We start from the raw sequence: 21,874 nt of genomic DNA on the forward strand, positions 1-21,874 counted from the left end.
TCCCCCGATCGCCATGAGTTTTCAAAGATAATGGCCAATGGCTCTTCAATCACATCCGCCAACTCCTTTAGCACCCTCAGATGCAGTGCATCTGGCCCCATGGACTTGTGCTCGTCCAGTGAATGCATAGATGGCATTGACTTAAGTCCTCAACAGGACATAATCCATTTTTCATATAGAATTATTGTTTTTCCAAAAGGGTGTAATGTGCTGGCTAGTTGATTTATGCACTACTAAACTCTACAGGAAATAATGTCACACCTGCTTGAATGCGTGAGATCTTATTGTCCACTGGAGGATGACTTCCAGAGGATTTCAAATTGAAATAAATGACAAAATTCCATATTTTAATAGAAAAAAGATCAGTTCTGCAAGCCCTAAAGGCCCAAATGGCCCTGTTTCTTCCTTGGCTCAAATGGAAAGAGCTCATAATTTGGAAGCAGAAGGTCCTGAGTTCTATTTTCTCAAATGATCATGAAATTGGAAGCTTTTTTGAAAAAAAAAATGCATCCATCCTGAAAATACATTGTCCCAGAAAAATTTGTCCTCATTTTAAGTGTCAGAAGTCTCTATTCCTAGCTCTGTCACCCATTGCTTTTGCTTTTATCTTCCAACTGTGCATTTCTAAGAAGCTTTAAATCCATTTTCTTTCCCAGTATTCTGAGAGACTTGATGAGAGATCTGTTTTGTCAGTGGTTCATGGAAAAGTATTAAGTGGGTATGAGGTGTTGGTGCTTGAAAAGTTAAGATGCTGCACCTATCTAGATTTTTATATAAAGGGGATATTAATCCTGTCAGTTCCTTCATTGATAGCAAGTCATAAGTTCATTCGTTTGGTTACAGATTGTCTTCTTGGAAACTGAAAAATAAGCATTATTTTTATCTATATCTATCTATATATCATAGTTTTGTAAAATATGTAGCTTTATTTTTATACATACAATGGGCGTCTACAAAAAATGTAATCAAAATTACAAAGGATGTGATTCTGTCCAGCATGCCACATTTTTGTTGCATCTTCTTTCTCTCATTCTCTCCTTCTAAGCAGATTTCACACCTGTTACCAGACTGTTATGCTTGTCAGAAACAATAAAAGGAAATGGTTTTAACTGCTGGGAACAGACTTCAAAGCAGGACCATGGGGGAATCCTAGTCATGATCCAGCTGGTCTTTTAAAATCTATTTGCTGCCACAGTCTGTGAGCAAGAGGTTCTCCTGTATGCAATATTTACAGCATTGCATTTTTTAAGTTGGTATCATTTTTGGATCATAAAAATCTGATGTATGTTTTAAATGTAAAATTTACTACCAATGTGACAAAAGCCACACATATTGCATTGGAGTCCTACAAAAGTTGAAAGAGAAATACAACATACGCAAAGTCAATTGCCTATTGCAGTTTCTTTCTGTCCAAAATATTTCATCTGGCCTGTAAAATGAGAGGCTTGCCTCAAAAACATGTAGCAATTGATTGTCTTCCTTTAGCAAAATGTTTTATCAAAGCTGTGTCCAATGAAATCAAAACCAACTTAAACCAAATATTCCCAATGTTCCTTATAAATTATTTAGAACTCAAACATGAATGTGTGTGGCGGGAGGCATGAATGACTAACTATTTAATACATTTTCAGAAGCTGAATGTGAACACTTTCTATTGCACAGACCCATTTCCATTCCAATGAGAATGGGTAAAGTTTCTAACCTCGTACATTACAAGGAATAACAGAATAGCAGTGGAAGTGAGTGTAGCCCCAGATAGGAGATTAGCATAGATTTCCTGCTAAAGAGAGTAAAATAAATCCAGGTTTGAATTTTGATTGCTTCCTATTCATACTGCACTATAAATATTTAATTTAGAATTGGCTTTCACTCTTTCCCCCTCCTCATTTGTGTTCCCTGAAAAAAATAAAATAGCTTGAATGTAAATTTAAAATAACAAGTCCTGCTAAAGGATTTCTCTAGAGGCAATTTTGTGGGCTGAATAGCTTTCTTTGCCTCACCTGTCCAATATAACTTAACTTTCTTTGAATATTACAAAATGGGCATCTTATCCACAGATCCGAGCTGTTCAAGTGCCACTTAAGGTAAAGGCACAAACCATCTAAAGACAAGAAGTTGTATCCAATTCCTTCATAAAAATGAATACATTGGTTCTTGAAACATGTGACTGTTCATGTTATTTTTGGTGTGTTATCTCAAAGATAGAAAACTACTAGAATGCATAGGGAGGGTAGAAGCTGAATTTAAAAGAAAAATAAATAGAAAACACAAACATCTGAACAAACTGGGAACTGCGGTCCTTGAGGAAAAGTGGCTTATGATACACACCATTGTCACTTATATAATGTGTCTAGTGATTGGAGGACTGGAATTGGGCCTCTTGGCTTCAGTTACTAGTTCCTCCGCTGGTTTGGACTATGGCATTGAGAAATTAGCTAACCTCTCTTTGGCTTAATTTATCAATACGTACAACTGGTATAATCACATCTAATGTCACTGTAAGAGAATCTGAGATATGATAAATTTCTTATCAAGGGGGCTGTTGAAAAATTCCCAATGAGAGAATACTAAAATGACGGAAAAGATTTTCTTCACTTAAAGCTTCTGTTGTTCCGGAATATATCAGAATCTGATGGCAGAGCATGGGAAGAACTCTGACGTGACTAAATTAAGTGGCATTTCTGTGGCAATAAAAATGAAAAAGCTATGGTTCCGGTAGCATGATTTTAAACACCTGCAGAATTCCAAGTAATCTGACTTTCATAATATTCAGAGCCATAAAGCCAGTCATTACACACAAGTATATTTAACCTATTCAAATACCAGTGGGAACCAAAGGTGCAGCTCAGACATTGCTGCATATCCCACATCTCTGCTTTCTCAACTCCCACACAAAAGGGATCTTCTTTACTTTAAAATCATGGGACAACTCCATCCAGCAAATAATGACTAATGCTGGTGGAAGAGTTTTTTCAGTAGTGGATGTTGAGTCCCATACAAAGAATTGCAAAAAGAAAGTGATTTGCAGTACACACAAATCTTATTAGCCCCATAAAACCCATGAGCAACACTGCATAGTCTCGAGCACCATCTATTGGCTCTCTATCTAGTAACGATATACACAGACATAGACCACTCTCTTAACAGTGACTTTGCAAATATGAAATTCTCTTCATGTAGTAATGATAAAGCATAAACTTGGGCAGTGAAGAGCTGCAAAACCATATGCTAGCATATTGAAGTGAAGAGAGGTGTAAGATGCTAAATTTGCACAGGAGTTAATTGACAAGTTGCAAGTCAGCAGATTAAGTCAATAGAGTGATCAAGTGGTTTGAAACTACTTGGTTCTGATTGACGCATTTGTTTCAAAACCAGGGACTGTAATAGAAGTTAATGAATGTCTGTCTCTCACACAAGTGCACCATGAACTTTTGCCCAAATTTTAACTGGATTTACTCTATTTGATGCCCTTATACATAGTGTTCTGCTGCAGTATTGGTCTAATTTTGCTGTATTTAAAAATAAAAAAAATAAGTCCAAAAAGAGGAAGCTCCCACACCCACTTCTTATTGTTGAAGAATGAATGGGTTAGACTCAGGTCCTGAAATACCTTCTGTTCTCTGAACACCTGCTTATATCAATGAGTATTTTGCAGATACTCAACAGTATGAATGGAAGGGCTTCACCTGGAATGGTTCAATAAGGTAATAGGAAAGGGGAAAGCAGCATATTCCCCTCCCCACTTCAAAACACACATACACACATCCCATTTTCCTTCCATCATTACCATCCTGGAAGAGAGAGAGCGATTAAACTCTGGTGAGCTACTGGAGTTCCATGCAATTGACTGGCCAGCATTCAAACAGTTACTTTTTCAGGTACTTTTCATATCCAGTAAGGAAGTGCTGTATCTTTTTGACCTCCTGTAGCTTTTTGTTCATGAACAGGGCAATATTGTTTGCAATAGATTGGGCTGGTTGACTTCATTCCTCCAAGCCCCCGGTCGGAGCCATACTTCAGCATGAAACCTTATATGATCAGCATCCCCAAATGGCTGCTGTGAGTACTTCATTTCTAAAGTCTGTATTGAACTTAAAGACATTGCAAGCATTGCTGCATATATAACTGTAGTAACCTTATCTGCTGCTTCAAGTACCTCTTTGTGTTGGTCACTTCTCACCCCTCTACATTTTGGGAAAGGTCCAGGGGGAGGGCGGGGATTTGTCTTGTACAGAGTCTGTGGGATCTGGTAAAATGATAGTCTGGTAAATAGGAATTCCTCTTTTCTAATCCTAATTTTACATGGCCATTGTATGTAATTGATTATGTCACTTAAACATAGTTTGTTTCCCCATCTATAACATGGAATGATCTTTTACTTTTCTCACAGGAATACAAGCATTATACACAGCAACTAGTAGCTAATGTTTACTACAGCATTTTTGAGATGTAAAGTGCTCAGCTTTATTATTGCTTTACAAAAATTATAAGAATAAGAAATGCTAAAATTTCCTTCTTTATTTTTTAGCAAAACAAAGTATAAAACAGCTTTCAAAGTAAAAACAAAACAATCTACTTCCCCATTGTGTGTTGAATGGGCACCACTCACTATTTTTCTAGATATGTAGAAGTTCTACACCACACTCGATGCACAAGTAAAGAGGGCAGGGAAAATTTTTGAAGCATTTTTTCACTTTGGCATTGTGGAAGTAAGTTATTGACAATGGGCCACACATTGCTGTTTTAAGTTTTAAGAATACAGTATCCCTGGAAGCATAATACTTCTAACCTCCACCTCCCACAATAGCAGAGAGAGCAGTGCAGACAGCTAATAAAATTCTGCATCAGAAAGTTTCATATAGGGCTACAGAGCACACCCCATGTTAGCCAGCAGAGTAAACCCCACTCAGCTGCTTATGGATCAACAGACCAAAAACAGCACTGCCAACCTTTGAGATAAATCTTTGTCCCAAGAGGCCCTGCTTGAGGTACGTGAGGCTGAGACTTGTGAAATCTAAGAGATCTTGGGCTTTCTTATTTAATACTCTGAAAGGAGCCCAAAGATTACCCAAGGTTAAACACTAGGCCTTGTCCAGATAAAAACTGAATGAGGTAAAATATTGGACACCACCAGTTGTCACCAAATGTAGCTGTTCCCTGAGATAATACATGAATAATTGAGACTGATCAAGTTACTCAGTAGTTACTTCAGCTAGTTTCAAATCCAGTTGAATTGCCACGTGGCCTTAGTAGCAATGGTATGGCTTTAATGAGATAGTGAATTCTCCTGGGAAGAGTTTTTGAACAGGAGTCTACACCTTTGGTATTTCATAATGCAAGCGATTTAACTGGACACTTCTATAAGGCTAAGAGATGACCATATGTGGATGAGGGGTAAAGCTACCAATTCATCTAGACCCATAATTTGTTACTTTTAATAAGAACTAACTTTATATTGAAAATTGGGCATAGGGAAGATATGAGGATGTACCCTTGGCCTTAAGCAATGCATGAGGAGGCTGGGGAAAGTTCTAGGCAGAATCTTTCCAATAGAGCAGTGAGACAGTGTAGCTTTAGGGATAATACGGTATTAGAATGCAGAAACAATTTCCTTGTTCAGTGTTAGAAGAAAATGATTTTGGTAAACGTTGGTGAAAACAGAAATAAAGAACAAAACATACGTACAAAAATTAGTAAAAGGAATCATAACTGGTGATGGGAAAATGTGTTTTTCTTAATTTCAGACCCACTTGAACTACATGTATTTGTAAATTGTAGTTAAAACTAAATGTTATTTGGCTCTGTGTTCATAGCAGAGACTGCAGGACAAGGACTAGAAAAGAAAATTGTGTGTAGAAGGAAATAGGGTGAAAAATGGAGTAGAGAGCTATCAGAGTATAAAACATATAGGGATCATGCTGACAGCATGGGAGGAGAGAAATCTGAATTGGCTTTCACATAATAAAAAAATGGGGTAAATGGGGGAGGGAGAGGAATTGTAAATAAACAAACATTGGGGGGAAAAAACACCCCAAAACCCTAGTGTAAGGCACTTGGATACCTTGGTGATGAGTGTGCTGCAAAAATCTAGATAGAAAACAGTTCCATGAAAAAAAGTCAGTATAAGGCCTGATCCTTCTCCCATTGAACTCAATGAGAGTTAAATATGTGTATGAGCTAGCCAGCCCAGTGGAGTGGTGTTTTTTAAGAAATGGTCCCTGTCTTTAATATGTAGCAATTTTCCTTTTAGTTAGCAAATCATGGAGGGGGGCTGGAAGTTGTTTATAAATTGGATCACTCTTAGGAAGAAGGTTTAAATTAGGGTTTCAGTTATGGAAACAAAAGTGTTTGCAAACTCAGATAAATGTTAGCCCACCCCTCAGTCTCCCCCCAAAAAAGTTCAGTATGTTCAGAGCCTTGAATTCCTTGAGGTCACCCATTCCTCGCATCACAATTTAAACTGAATTGCCAGATTCTACCATCCTTGATCATGCTAAGAAGTATCTTATTCTGAGTAGTTACACTGAAATCAATGGGGCTACTTGCAGAATAAGGTCTCAATTAGTCTGAGTAAGGGTGACAGAATTAAACATTGATTGTTTGGAAAGTCCTTATGATTTTAACATTTCCCCTGAAGCTATGAATTAAATGGCAAAAACACAAATAAAAAAATATGCACATTGAATATTTATAGCACTTAATAGTTGTTAGCATATTTTTCAGCCAGAGGGCAGCAGAATATAGATTGTACTGTGAGTTTCTCCTAAATCAGAACTTTGATATGTAGTCAACAGTAAAGCATGTTAAAACACTAATTCTAAATTGAAATTATTCAAGCTAAGTAAACCTCTACTTATTTAAGAGGTATTGCCCACCCCAACATGATTTAATGTATGATCAGTAAAAAGCAGAATTCCACCAGTGATGTATCAAAATTCCCCAGAGTTTCACTTTATTAATGTGCATCATAATTCAGCCAAATTTAGCTTATACTACACATGAACCGGGTAGAATACTGCTGATTAATATTTGCTATGTAAATTGTAATGTGCTAGTGAAGAATGAGCCTTGCTGATTGACTGTATGAAAAGAGTAAATAACGGTTCTACCTAGTAACTTATCAAAATGATGAGTGATTCCATGGAGAGTTTACCGTGAAAATTAATCTCTGAGCAAAAAATGATTGGAATTCTTTTTACCTTTGGCAATCTCCAACAGCGAAGTATCAAATAGCAAAAGAGAAAAAATGGGGTGCAGTCCATTCTTTCATCTGGCTATTTTTCCTTCATATCTGTCGTCTTGAAGGATTTTTTTTTCCACTTCCTGCAGTTAGAGTTGCTTTTATTGTCTCATAGAACACTGTATACAGGGACAGACACTGTAATTCCCACTCAAGAAACATTGGAAGAATTCTATTATAGATTATTGCATTTAAATTAGAGTAAAATCGTTTTGGAAAATATTAACTTCAAAAGGTAATTAGCAGTTCTTAATATTTAATGCCAATAGTAGATCTACTTATTACAGTTTGTTGCAGCAGATACTATGATGAAGAGTTGAAATTTTATCTGTAACTGCTTGAAAAATGAGTGCAATCTTATAAACACTTCATTTGCGAGCACAGTCCCATTCACTTCATTAGACCTACTCAAGTTACTGTATGCATATGGATTCCCGTTCCGCAAACTGGTAACACATCATGTAGAACCTACTCACATTACCAACTTCAAAGGACTTGCTCTCTTGAGCCCTTAATGGTGTATGCTTTTGTTTAAAGAGTCCCTCTGCAAGTTCTGCTTTTAGGAGTTTTGTAGTATAAATAAGTTATATTGTTAATTTTATATCCCTGTGAAATAACGTGTAGTAATTTTATGACCATAGCAACGTTCGTCATTGTGAATACCCAAAAAGAAAAAAAGTATGCTTCGGGATAACTAATCCAGGGGGTTGCTGGTCCATAAAGGATAAAAGCCCTAATAGTACCATAAAAGTTGTCCTCTAGCTCAAGAAATAAAGGCTAATGTGGGTGGAGCAGAAGCCTGTCAAAAGTTCTATCACTGCTGATCATTCTGAAGTTCCATGCAGTCATGGAATCATGGCAATAGCAAATAATGCCAACACAATACACTATGTAGCCATTTGACAAGATGGCAACTGTTCAATAGGGTGAGCTAGATTATTCCAAAGTGGGCTGCAAAAGCAGATGTTAATTGTCATCGTTTTTTTCTGTTAAGAGTTTTAAAAAGAAAACTTTGACATCAGCTGGAGCATAATTTGAACCTTTGTGCTTAGCTTTATTCACCCTTGTAGTTGTGGTATTCCTTAATGAGAATTTTGACACTGACTTCAATTGGAGCACAACTAGATGCAAAATCCCTCTAGAAAAAATGAGTGTATTCAGTTTTTGACTGACCATTTCTATGCATAAAATGAAACAGGAAACAGTTATCTGTTTTCTAACTTCATTCTGAAAACCAGTTGAAATTTTGTTTATTAATCAGGTGAGGCCAATTTTGGAAAAAGAAAAGATTTAACTGTAACAGTGTGTTTTAAGCAAAGTAATACATTAGCGGCTCATTAAGTGCCTTCCACATACCCTGCTGGAACCCTGGATGCTTTGAAAGGTGTAGTACTTTCAGGATACTGTGGTGTGTGCTGGGAACTTGCTACAGCTGCTAAATGAATGTAGCCAGTGCTCCTTCCAGTGCAGCCATCTGGGGAGTGAAGGATGCTCTTTTCTCAGCCAGTCATGGTCCCTGCTAGCAGCACTAGTGGTCCTCTCTTGTACACTCCGCCCCCCTACCCCCCCTCCCCCCCCCCCGCCGCCCCAGTCTGTCCATGGCTGTCTCCTGTGTGAATATACTAGAGGGAAAGAGGCATTTTGTTACCTTTTCCCCTCTCTGATGCACCCACTCAAGTGCCCATAATTGGCCCTCTGAGTTCAGGCAAGGATTTTAGTTATTGAATACTCCAGCCCAGATTCTCTTCTTTGCCAAGGCCCATGATTTTATTATGGGATTGGTGTGAGGGAAGCTGTCAGGGAGTCCATTACAGCTCTCTGGTTTCTTGTGGACAGTTGTGCCAGCAACAGCCCTGGTGCAGGTTATAGCAGCCTAGGCTCCAGGTAGTGGTCCTTAAAGGGCAGCACTCTAGCTGGTGAGAGAGTGCCGTGTGCGTTGGCCATACCCCAGCTATTCCCTGATGTGTCTTTTCCCCTCTCTTTGAACCAGATCGAAGTGGGGTGGGGATGGGCCAAGGACAGTGTGTGCCAGCTCTGTGCCAGCTCCTTCATACTGAGAGAATAATCAGCTGGCCAGATTCAGCTGGTTATTAGAAGGGAAAACAAACCATATTCGATTCAGGATCTCATAACACCATTATCATTGTAATAGATAAGCACCTTCCCAAAGTGCATTAGGTGATATGACTAGTATTTGTCACATGTTTTATTCTCACACTCTGTCTGTCTGTTTCATAACCTGGGGTAGATATTGTGGGCGATTTTTATTTCTATTTAATTTCATATGTACACTGTGGTATGTGTTTACATTAGCAAAACAAAGGTCAAAGAAGTATGCCGTGCTCGTGCTCTAGCTGTTGCTCTTGGAGGAGAAGGTGGTTTTGTTTTGTAGTGATTCTTACTTCTTGTGGGAGTTGATTCACAGTCTTGGATAGACCCCTTGAGAAAGCTCTGTCTCCACAATCCATACTTAACCTTGCTAGACCACAGCATTTGAGGCCCTGTATTCAATGGTATGAAACCTGGAATTCCTATAGATATACTTTTCACTTTAAATTTTTATAGTTTTGGTTGAAAGTGATGATTAAAAACAGCTCTAGAAAAGGAAGTGTTTTGGAGTCATAAAACTGATACTTGAATCTCCTTCTTTATAGTTATATGGAATGGGTAAAGCAATTTGGATAAAAAAAATAACTGACCTGAAAATAAACAAAGCCCCGAACTAATGTCAGCTACTTGCAGGTTACTGGGACTGATTCATTATAAGGAATGGTGCAGGTGGACTCCCTCAGTATACTCTGATAGCCAGAATGTACCTCAAATTAGAGAGAGAGAGAGCGCCTTTAGAATAAGAAAGTGAGATCTTTGAGGCTGGTCCGTATGGGTATTCCAGTGAGGATACACATATGCTCCATGTGCCTGAGATTGGAAGATCTTGCTAATAGTGTCCCTTTTCCCATGCCTGCTCTCTTTGTCTCTTCATGCTCTGATCCAAGGATTTAAGAGGCATTATGGACCAATCATATATCATTTTCCTTCTTACCTTTGCATGGTCTGAGACAGAACCTTTCAGTGTCCGTGGACTGATCCTCCAGCACCACTCCTGTAAATATTTTATTAAAAAACCCTATAAATGTTGTAAATACTCCTTGTAGTTAGTTAGATTCCAGGGAGCACCCCCTTCCACCATTTCCAGTATGGTACTCTGATTATGTCAGTATGCCAAGCTTCAGGAACTGTATCTCCTGCCCCCATTTTTTTCCAGTCAGCGAAAAACACCAGAAGTGCCTCTACTGCTTTGAAGATCTCATATCACTGCTAAGTGCAGTATCTGCTGCTCTTTTCTTCCCTGAACCCATCAATAGCAGGAATTCAGACCCTGGAAAGACCTTATGGAGCAAACTATGAAAGTCTGGTCAGATCCAGTCCAGGAGGACCCTGTACAGAGGTCTGAGGTGTCGAGCAGTGTGACATCTAGCACTACCACTTCAGACACAGGTAAACAAATGTAGAGCAAAGGATTCTTCATCTCAGACTCACCATGAGGGTAACAAAACCTCTCTAACAATGAGAAATAAATCCCCCTCAAGATCTACTTCTAAGAGGAGAGGTGCATCCCCTATATGCTCAAGGTCAGGGAACTTGTAATGCCCAGTTCCAGGAGACTCTAAAACCTATCAAGGTTATGGTATTGAACAGCAGGCTTCAAAGAATAAGAATGTCTCCACTTAAGCTCTGTTGGCAGGACCAGGACCATTGGTACTAAGTAAAGTAAGGGCATGAACCTCGACTGGTATTGAGGAAGGACAGACAGTTAGCCCATACATTGTTGGTGCTGACACCAAAGGTTCACAGAGGCAGATCTGATCGTGGTGACAAATACACCATTTTGGAAGACACCACCATCCTGCTGGATCCGAGTCTTACATGAGAGATTCTGACACCATTGGTCCATAAACATTATGTAGGACACTGTTCTTCTATTCTATCTAACAGTTAGGGTTGCTTCTCATCAAGGATTAGGATGGCACCACCGTTAGAGATGGGCCTCACTTTTTTCTTTGTTGGGCAAGTCTGATATGGGAGAAGGACTCTCATCACCTCCTCCAAGGGATGTAAGCTCAGATAGAGGTTCTAGAATCTCCTTGGGTCCTGTCAAAACCCTATAAAATAGGATTATCTCTCGCCCTTCCCCAGAACCTGTGTTTGTGCCTGGGAGTTGACCCCAATCCATGATGTATACCTCTCACTGGCTGTATTTCCCCTATGTATATTATCCCAAATCCATCCTGTCCCACTGAGAATGTTACCATCCCTCTCCCCTGAGGGACCAGCCTGAATCCCTCCTGGAGTCCATTGAGAAAGAAGAGCCAGATATAGCTGTACTGTTGGTACCATTGGGTACATCATCTTCCTCTCTTGACAAGGCAGTTGCTTGAGCATCACCATCTCCACTAGATAATCACAAACAGTTTCAGGAGTTATTAGGAAGGATTGCTGATCCCCTTCAGATCCTCTTGGGGGAAGTTCAAGGGTCATCCCGCAAACTCCTGGACATTTTACAGAGTACAAGGAGCACCCTCTACAAAGGGAGCACTCCCAATCATTGAGACTATTCTAGAACTGATCAAAGTGTGTAGCACACCCAGCAACATGTGCATCCACTCCAAAGAGGGCAGAGAAGAGAGAATTTGTTCTTCCCAAGGGAGAATTTTTCTTCACACATCCTGCCCCTAAGCCCCTGGTTGTTCAGGCTCCAATGAAGAGGAGTAGGTGAAAACATGTTAGATTTACCCCTTCAGACAAGGCATCTAAACGTTTGGACCTTCTAGACAGAAAAATATTCAAATGTATCAGTCTCCAATTCCATATTGCCAATGATCAGGCACCCCTCAGAGACATAGCTATAGCAATGGAAATTCTAAGTGTGGACCAGGCCTAGTATTTCACACTAATTAATGTCTCTCTCCTCTCTGGTGATTTAGATAGTTACAGATGTTTACAATGCAAATGTTTAAAGATTGCCTTACGTTATGGGATACAGATGTTATAAGTGAGATTAATGCATGCAGCAACTTACAAGCATTCCATAAAGTTTAAACACTAAGCAATTTTTAAAAAATAATACTGTTTTAAGCATACTTAAACACAGGTGAGCCAAACTGGTTCTAGCTATATACTGGTCAGTGTTCAGTCAAGACCTAGGGGCCTTGGCATGAGCTTGTACCTGGTCTGCCAGTAGTATACTGTACAGGGCTTCTACATGCCCAAGTGGTGCCTTCCTGTCTATGCTGCTATTTTGAGTAGTATAGTGTTTTGCTGCCTCTCCACTTCCAGAGTCTTTCCTCACTGTAGGAAAAGTATCTGGCAGCGGGGAACATTCTGGCATCTCCTTGCTGCCAGAGCCTTACCTCATTGCCTTCCCCCTGTGAGAGCATTTCACTGCCATGTGTAGCTATATACCACAGTGTGGATGCAGTCTGCTTTTCACTGCACCATGTATCTACACATACCTTTTATCCCACCGCCAGTGGCCTATGATTCAAGGCAGTCACCCTGGCACTCACAATCTCATCTCTAAAGAGAAACAAATGGTTCAACACTCATAACGTGAAAGGTGCCTATCATCATACAGACATCTTCCCCTCCCACAGGAGGTTCCTGATGTTCCTGATAGGTGCAAACAAGAGTATTTATTTATGAAAGTACTTTCAGTAGTGGTAGCCCCCTTCTAGTGCAATTATTTGATAGATTTTCCATACCTAGACTATTGGATTTTGACATGAAAGTCTCAAGTGGAGGTAATGATAATAAAAACATCCATTTTAGGTCTGACATATAGATTTCACTGGAGCAACTCTAGACTAAGTATTTGACTGGGTATTAAACCTACAGCAGATACGTTCAAATCAGTTAAAGCCATTCTTAATAAAAGCAGGAAAGAATCCATCCAGAAGTGTTACTTAATGAAATGGAAAAGGATTTCTATATGGACTCAGTGTCACCATATGTCCCCAGAAACAATAGAGATTTCAACTATTTTAGATTAGATTTAGAAACAATAGAGATTTCAACTATTTTAGATTAGATTTAGAAACAATAGAGATTTCAACTATTTTAGATTATCTTCTCATGTTAAAAACTCTGATATTTCACTTAGGTCCCTGTGGGTTCATTTGGCAGCAATTAGAGTCTGCCACTCTTCCATTGACAATTGCTCCATATTTATGCATTCAGTCACTGTGCGATTTTTAAAAAGGCTTGCTCAGAACCTTCTCTCTGCTAGCCAACCCTGCTCCGACATGGGATCTCAACTTGGTCCTCTCAGCACTGACAAAACCACCATTTGAACCACTAGCAATATCCTCACTTTACCACTTATCTCTGAAGGTAGACTTTCTGGTGGCCATCACTTCAGCTAGAAGAGTACGCAAACTAGGGATCCTTATGGACAAGCCACAATATTCTATATTCCATAAGGATAAGATTTCATTATGACTGCACCCTAAATTCATTCCCACCATAATTTTGGACTTCCACATAAATCATATTATACACTTACTGTGTTCTTTCCTAAGCCTCATATGACCACTGAGGATCAGAGACTCCATTCCCTGGCCATTCTATCTTTAGACAGCAAAATCCTTTGGAAGATCTCCTAGTCTGTTTATGGCTCTAGCAGAGCACATTCAAGAGAAAGCAGTATCTTCAAAGTGGATTTCGGGGCTATATCTTTTTCTGCTACCAGTTCCAGGTGCTCTTCTGCTTTATGGAGTGAAGGCCCACTCCACCAGAGCAAAGGTCTCTTCAGGAGCTTTGCTTAGGGAAGTGCGTGGCATGTAAAGCTACCATGTGGAGTTCTATTCACAAGATCCTATGCCATGGAATAAATCTCCTCATCTTTTGCAGCCTTTGGGTCAGCAGTTCAGCAGTCATCAAACCACAGAGATCCTCTCTCCCTCCTCCATCTTGACTGTTGTTCAGTGGAATACACATAGAGACCAACACTCAAGAAACAAAGATTACTTATCTTCCATAACTGGAATTCTTCAAGATGTGTGGTCCCTATCTCTAGTCTACAGCCCTCATCCTCCAATCCCTCTGTTTAGGATTATGGAGACCTGATTTGTGGTAGGGAAGGACCTGGAGAGTCGATTGCACTGCACCATTCTTTATACCTTTATATTGGAACATAAGAAAGGAGAGAGAGAGAGAGGGTGCAGACCAGTGGAATCTACTAGCAAGAATCTTCCAGTCTCAAGCACATGTGTACCCACAGTGGAATATAGATAGGGACCACACATCTCGAAGAGCTCCGGTTATGGAAGGTAGGTAACCCTTTTTTTTTCATCTTTGCATAGAAAATACAAGATATGAACTTATCAATTTTTGATCATATTTGTTTATGAAAGTTAGCTTGTCAGGCTCTGATGCCCATTTCGCAATAATACGTTTAAAATGTCTATGTGGATAAAACACAGGTTTATCTTACCAGAAGATTTTTCTCACAAATGATGATAAATAATAACCAACCTAATAGGTAAGCTAATTTGATGCAATGGTTAAACAGCGTGAAGGCCAGTAAAACCTTTTGGAAAGGTTATGGCCACTATTAAATCAAGTAACCCACTTTAAGAACTTTTTGAAATTATTACATTTATTTTAGGAAGTGTTGCTGTGAGAAGAGATATAAGAGATTGTCAATGTCAAATAAAAGAATTTGTTGGACTGTTCTACATATTACAATCACAGACAAATCTTGTGCAGGAATGGGAGCAGATAGCTCAGGAAACATTTTGGAATATGAAACTTTTGCAGAAGTTCAGATCTGAGGTTTTGCTTCAGGTCTATCTCACTGCAAAATCAGTGCAATGAAATTGTTCATGGTTTCGTACTGCTTGGAACGTGCATGGATATACAGTTCTGTGTTTAAGAAGCATATTTTCATCTAGTGTAATTCTAACTCAAGATACTAGAATGTTCTTCTACTTGTATAATAACAATACAAGCATATCGTCCTAATCCTCTAACACTTTTGCTGGCTCCCTCTTAGTTCCAGGATACAGTTGAGAATAAAGCTTTCCTTGGGCTGTATTGTGCCTCCAAGGTCCAGGCACTGAGAGGGCCTTCTTCCTCTGGATCTGCTTTGCCCCAAATGGAAGGAAGAGGTGGGAAGCCGAGTCAAGCACCACCATATATCATTTCCCCCCTTCCTGCGACCCCATGAAGGACTCTTTGGGGGACAGAGTTCTGTGAAGGGGAAAGAGAAAGAGGTTTACATTCCTGGAGCAGAGAAAGGCTGGGACTGGGTTGAGACAAAAAAGACCCAGAGGAGGCTGCCTCTTTCTCAAGCAGATTACTAAGAAAATTGTAACAGAGCGGCAGGCTTATATTGCTTTTTTCTAATTCCATTCAGGACAACCCCATTTTAAAAGGAAGATTGGTGACAACTGAGGTCTGTGGAGGCTCTAGTTGTACAAATCCTATTGGAGCTGCATTGCCAAGGAGCTGGGCTGAGAGGGGTGAATAGAAGGCAGAGACAGTGCTAAAGCACAGGGGGTTTGTGCCAATTGTCCTTGCTTCCTAAGGATCACCTAAATTTGTATGTGTTTCAGGGGTGGATTGGTGGCCCATTACAGATCACATCAAACCCTTTTTTTCTCCTCACCCTCGAATATGTTGGGAGTAACTCTAGGCAAGCCTTGAGGAGCCCTCCAGCAGGCTTTGCACTGCAGTATTTAGGTAAAGAAAGATGCTATGGACCCTTGTCTTTCATCTCCACAAATTTGCTCCAGTCTAAGACACAGACCTATCTCCTTCCAGTAACCTTGCAACTACCCTCTGTATGTTCCCAGGGCCGGCTCTAGGTTTTTTGCCCCCCAAAGCAAAAAAAATTTTGGCTGCCCCTCACCCCAGCCCTGGGCTCTCACCCCCCCACACTAGTGCCCTCCCCCACCTGCACCCCCTGCCGCCCCAGCCCTGGGCTCTCTCTTCCCCATCCCACCCACACCCCCTGCCATCCCAGCCTTGGGCTCCCCCCCCCCAGTGCTGACTCTGCCTGCTCCCCCCTCGCCTCCAGCCAGTCCGGCGCTAGCTGGGTCGGGGTAAGCAGCGGGACTCCCGGCCACACTCAGCCCAAGGTCCCTCCAGCCAGGGCACCCGCCTCCAGAATTGGCCGGGACCCAGGAGGGCAGAGCTGCGGGACCACCCGGCAGGGGACTGAGGAGCTGGGGCAGGGTAGCCCCAGAGGGAGCGGAGCCCTGGAGAGTAGGACGCGGGCCCCACACGGCAGCACCCCACCCTCTATGGCCCTGCTGCTGCTGCTGCTTCTGGCCGCCCTGCCGCAGTCCCTGGGTGGCTCGGGCCTCTTCGCCCAGCCCCAGCTGCAGCGCTGGGGGGTGGCCGCTCTGCAGCACCTGCAGGCGGCTCCATGTGCCCTGTGGGGTGGCCCCCAGCCCGAGTGTTCCCCGCCCGGAACCTGCCCGGCCCAGCCAGAAGTATGGGCACTGCTCCCCCATGGCGCGAACTGCAGTGGCCCCAGGGCGCCCCCCGTGCAAGACGCACTGCTGCTGCCAGGGCCAGCTCTAAGCTTTTGCCGCCCGAAGCAAAAAAAAAAAAAAAAAAAAAAAGATGGCCGGAATGCCGCCCCTGAAAATGTGCCGCCCCAAGCACGTGCTTGGTTTGCTGGTGCCTAGAGCCGGCCCTGTATGTTTCACAGTCTCAGGACTATTGGGGGTAAATGCTATCACCTCAGTAGCTTATGTTTCCTGAAACTGTTATTCATGTGGTCACTGAGGCTTTATCTTATCAAATCTCATTTTTAAATTAATCTTTTTACTCTTGCTCATATCATTTAAATTGTGATCTCGTCCCTAATTACTTTTCTATCTTAGACTATATGAGACGTCTTTATACTCCCATGTACTCCTATGATCTGATGGCTTCAGTAAGTGCCAGGAAATTCTTTATTACTTAAATCTCCAAACCTTTACTTAGCCCCATAAAGTCACTAAATGAGAAAAAAATTGAAAAAAAAAATTAGCATGTGAGACTAAAGGGTTTCTGGAACACATTGGTGAAGTCTGATTTTTTCTGAAGAACTTGAACAGCTATTGATCCCATAGTTTCATTCTACATTCTCCAAGCAGTTGTTCTGCTTCAGCAAGAGTGGTTCCTTCTGGATATTCAGTTTGCCATTGTATCACAGCCTAAGGATCCATAACTTGTTCAGTCATAAAAACTCAATTAATTAATAAGAACAGCTATTATATTGGATAAGGGGAGAGCAATAGGGACACAAAGCGATGAAGAGGGCTATATAAATCCAAATAAAACTGGTTTAATTTGTGGGAGGACACATCTTTTATAAAAAGTGATGTCTCATAAAACTGACCCAGGTGGCCAATGCTAGACATATACTTTCTGTGTGTGTAATAAGGGTTTTGATGGGGTAAGTTGTAGCTTTATGCTAGGTACTCTTAGGCCCTTTAATTTTAATGAACACACATTTCATTGCCAGAACACTCTTTTTCCAAGAGTAACTTTCTTATCAGATTGATTTACACTGCAGTAGATACAGGTGCTTCTCACTTCGGCTTCTATTTTCTTGAACTATAGCCCTTAGTAGCAAGCATCAGCTATTGAAGATACAGTTTGAAATAAAGCTATATAACTGGATGTCAAATCTCCTTCCTTCAAGCAGCAGACAGAATTCTAAGAGGGGCATTCCTGACCAAAGACACTTCAAAATAATGAAAGGAATCTTTAACCTGTGAATCCCTGTAGAATAAATTAGAAATATCTCAACATACATTATTGGTGACTTAGAAATATTATAAACCCAGGTTATGACTCCTTAGATCTGACTTTTTTAACAAACAAACAAAATGACTCATTTGTTTGAGTCTATAATTGGGGTAATATTATATTACACACACACACACGTAAATAAGGAGCATCTCTACTGAAGTCAATATAACTACATCAGAACTGAGCCTTTCATCTATAGAAGCATGTACTGGGGAACAGAACAGGTGGGAGGGGCACAGCTGGAGCTGAATGCAACTAACTTCAAAAAGGTAAAACATTTATTAATTTAAACATGTTAAATACAGTGCACATTCTCATAACTGTGGCTGCAGTTGCCACAGAGACATCATACAGTTGCAAAGGGAGGGCACTTGTTCTACAAGACAATATCTTTATTCAAATGCGATCTACATTCTGAAAAGGATTGAGGGCCTCTGAAAGCTGTAGCTATATTATTTCAAGTGTAAAAAAGAAAATTGTGCTACTTGTTTCATCTCTGGAATCTGGGTCAAGTAGAAACTCTGTCCTTGCAATTTGGAAGTCAGATCTGGAAAATCAGATTCTTTGTCTTATTCACTAGGCAAACATATTGCCATTGGCAAAGAAGAATGACTTAATCTCTTCCAAGGGTTACTGAGGCCAAAGTATATTCATTTTCTATAAAAAAAACCCTCCCCATATTTGTACATTAATTTATTGTACATTTTCTTCAGCAAAAAAAAAAATAATAATAATACACAGCCCTTAAAATATTTGTATCTGATGATCTCATAAATCTCCTCACAAACATAAACTACTATACTTTACAATACCCCTGTCATGTCACTGTTACATGGTGATACCTATTCTACAGTGCATGATGGGCTTTGAGTTTTAAAAGCATTTTCCTTTACAGGTAATCTGAAAAGCCCCAGCTACTGTAGTTTTCAGTGTCTGGGTGGGGTGAATGGAGTGGAATGCCATCTTAAGTACAGAGAGTATTATTCTTGTCACCTGATTATTTAATATAATATTGTAACTTTGACTATAAAACTTGTTAAAGCATTAATAGTGTTTTTAAACATAACATCTTTAAATGTCTCTATCTGTAATGTTTACAACTACAAGTGAGCTTACAGATGAGACAGAACTAACCATAAGCAAAGATGTCTTCTCAGAGTATAACTTTGCAAATTCCACCCTTAACTCAGAGGTCTAGCATTGTTTGTTTACCAAATCAATATATTTGGTAAACGTGCTCTAGTGTACAGTATACAAATGAGTTCCTATGTCTCCAATTTCTGTTAGTGTATTGACAATGTATTTTTGCCTTACAGATCTTGCCTTTCTCAGTTGTATATAATACATAATGTTGAACCAAGCCTTCAAATTCAAGCTAGGCAAGAAAAAATATGCCAATCCCCTGAAGCTTGTGAGAAAAGCAAACAGTTGATTGTTTGACATATTTAATCTGTTGCATTTGCGCAATCTATTAGTTATATTAAAAAAGTAAAACAGACATTTTGCCCTTTTTCTCATATTTTATATGCACTATAAGCTGGAAATTTTTAAAACACTATTTCTGCAGAGATTCAGATGGCAGAAAGATAGGCTCATAACATGTGTAAGCCTGTCATCTTTGGTTCCCTTGGTTCAAATTTGGCTAAAGTCTGCCTCTCACGATCAGTTTAAAGATGACCTGGAAAGGAAAATAGATAGTTCAGTTTTGCTGCTGTATGGTGTATACACATGATGTGAATGAGCTTTGAATTTCATATTTTTATTTTACCTTAGAAATATCACATTTGTTCTATCTTTTTATCTGGAGAACTCCTTGAAGAAGTAGAGAACAAGAATGGAAGTTGTTAGGCCTCATTTGAACGTATGGGGACTCTATTCCTTTCACCAAGTGAGTGTTTGTCCCAAATGTTTCTTAGCTGTAATTAAATATGCTCTTAATTTAAAAAAAAATGGAACATAGGGAGGTTGTAACACTGTGTCTACCACCCCAGCACCCCTTTGTGGCCAGAGGAGTATCTGCAGTGCCCTTCCCTATTTGCCCCTTCTTCTAGACTCCTTAAACAAAATTTTGTTAGAGTTTCATGCATCCACTCACAGCCCTTCTTGGGGTTTGCTTGTTTTTATTAAAACAAAATTCCAGAAAGAAACCACAAAAACAATTCTTCCACCCAGCCTTAGGCTGGGTACAGCCCCTCCTTTCTGAGCTGCAGTCTAAGCAGCTAGAGGAGATGCAAGGCCTGGCCTGCCTTCTTCTACCCAGCCCCATCTCTCTTCTTCAGGGTCCACTACAGTATATCCTTTCTCCCTACAGCTTTACTCTACAGTTCCCCTTCTTCCTCTGCCTGCTCTGCACTCCCTCTGATCCTTTATAGCCTGGATATAGCCCTGCTCCTTTAATTGGCTCAGTTGGGAGCACCTGCTCTGTCACAGGGGCACTGGATCTATTTCAATCTTGGGGGCCAGTCAACCTGTGATAGAGGGCTAAAAAACCTCAGTAACAATCATTTTCTTTCTTCTTTACTCAGATTTCAATCACCTACTAGTTTGAGTTTTCCAAGGAGTCTTGAAACAAATACAGGTAAGTCAATAATAGATATTTGTAATGTAGAAGGCAAGCAGAAAAAACTAATCCTATAGAAACATGAAATGTAATACCATCTTAAGTACAGAGATTATTAGTCTTGTCACCTGATTATATAATATAATATAATTATAATTAATAATAAAGCAAAAAAGGACACTGACCTCTATTTTATGTTTTAATTTGCAGGTCACCTTGTAGAGATGGACCAAACAGATTTTCTAATATACAGATACTAAATATTAGAGGAGCTCTCTCCCTAAATGCTTGTCCTTGAATGACAGTGCAGCATTACAACAGTGGTTAGCTGGCATGTACTTCAGGGGAATTCTGCATTCAATTCCCAGAATTTCTGAGTGTGAAATTAATTGGCTGTTCACCGTGTCTAGGTGAATTATTTATTAATTATTATTATTTTATTATAATATTTTGTTACTTTTATATTGAGGTAGTGCCTAAGAGCCCCAGTAATGGACATGAATGCCTGAATCTGGTGGCACTAGGACCCCTGGTGGTGCCTCTCCTTCCCACCACCATATGGCCTTCGGGGAAATCTGCAGTGGGGGACCCAGCCGTAGACTCCAGCTGGTAGCAGCAGCATCAATTGAAGTAGGAACCTTTGGTTTTTTGGACATTTGGAGAACTTTCTACTGTTTTGCCTGGATTTTCTCTGCCCCATGCTGATTGGCTGTTTTCTCCAACCTTCCCCCTCCCTCTTCCTCACAGTCACCAGAGCTTCACGCCTCCTTACTCTCCCCTGCCCTGTTGCCCCACCTCCTATGGCCCCTTTTCTTTCCATTCAGCTTATCCTTCTGAACTACTCCCCACCCCTCAGAAATTATAGAACTAACAAAATGTGCTGCATTACATGGTTCCCTCTGCTTGTGTGTTCAACCCCTTAACCTACCCTGTCTGTCATGTCATAAGCATATCAGGGCAGGGACCATGTACTGTAGAGTGCACAGTGGGGCTGCATTCTTGGCTGGCCTTTAGGCACTAGCATAATAAACATGATGAAGGACCCCATTGTGCTAGGCACTGTACAAACATATAACAGCAAGATAGTTCCTGCCCAAAGAGCTTACAATCTATTTGTTTTGTTTGATTTTTGGTACTTTTATGCATTAACTATATTGTGGGGAACATTATCTGATTCTTTATTTGTAAGAAAAATGTCTAGAAGGGCCACTTCCATGCCTTGACATGAAGAAACACAGCTGAGGAGCACTGCATCAGCAATTTTT

At 40.3% G+C, this 21,874-nt stretch overlaps 1 long non-coding RNA gene across 2 annotated transcripts; it reads left to right on the plus strand.

The window, feature by feature from the left end:
• Window positions 1-19,836: 19,836 nt before the first annotated feature.
• On the plus strand, window positions 19,837-21,233 carry LOC128830804 (uncharacterized). Of its 2 annotated transcripts, none has more exons than XR_008443691.1 (3): window positions 19,837-19,937; window positions 20,575-20,627; window positions 21,079-21,233. It is a non-coding gene; the product is annotated as an uncharacterized LOC128830804 (long non-coding RNA). The 2 variants fall into 2 exon arrangements; XR_008443692.1 differs by having other exon boundaries at window positions 21,083-21,233.
• The last annotated feature ends 641 nt before the right edge of the window (window positions 21,234-21,874 follow it).

Source organism: Malaclemys terrapin, chromosome 2, assembly GCF_027887155.1.
Source record: "Malaclemys terrapin pileata isolate rMalTer1 chromosome 2, rMalTer1.hap1, whole genome shotgun sequence".
In the NCBI taxonomy this organism is placed as follows: domain Eukaryota; kingdom Metazoa; phylum Chordata; order Testudines; family Emydidae; genus Malaclemys; species Malaclemys terrapin.